Below are 865 nucleotides of genomic sequence, written 5' to 3' on the forward strand. Positions count from 1 at the left end.
GGTAAACCCGGCCGAAGGCCCGAAAAATACGGAAACGCAGCGCATCGTATCGCATCGCCTACTCTGTGAGGATTGACCATAATATGCATTTGTCTCAACTACATGTCTTCGGTTGAATGAAGAGAATCAGTAGTTAGGAAAGCTGTCGGATAATGGTAGAGTCGTCGGGAAGGTCCGAACAACGTGTTCGGAAGGAACATCTCTGTCCAAAACATACAAAAGTTGACCCCTGCGGCGAAAGTACAATTTGTAACTCCGTAGGACTGGCCCCACTTCCGACTGATATCCGATGTCTACCATAGCTTATTGCAAGCAGTAGGTGCCGATTTACAATCAGGCCAAGGGCATACACAACATTTAAACAATTATTTATCAATCTCAAACATTATTGATGCATATTGCAATGAATTTATTTAAACCATTTTTCCATACTCATTTGTTCCAATATTTGTATTACTCATTACGAAAATGGTGTAAGTACGAAAATAAAGAAATTACGATTTTCCTTCGCATTATATCCCAACGCACAGCTAAAACGCATACCCACTAGTCCTGTGCGCGATTCGAAACGGTGGAACGACACTTAGAGCACTTGAAGAAGGTTAAAAAGGGTCGATTTTTACGACTAGGTGCTTACTAAAGACGATGTTCGGTTCGTGTTCGACAGGTATATTGGCAAAGCCGCGCACGCGAATGCTCGCGCGCATTTTTCCCAATTATCAAAGGAAAACTCTTATTTTGGATGTTTTAATGATTTCCTAATCAAGAAAAGTGAATGGGAATATATGTGGAAAATATTCTCTATATAACATCTTATGAATTTTTGCGTTTCACTTAAGGATGTATTGGCTATACAGTCAATCCC

This window comes from Ceratina calcarata, unplaced genomic scaffold (genome assembly GCF_001652005.2).
Source record: "Ceratina calcarata isolate Rehan_Ccalc_2016 unplaced genomic scaffold, ASM165200v1 scaffold1318, whole genome shotgun sequence".
Taxonomy (NCBI): Eukaryota; Metazoa; Arthropoda; class Insecta; order Hymenoptera; family Apidae; genus Ceratina; species Ceratina calcarata.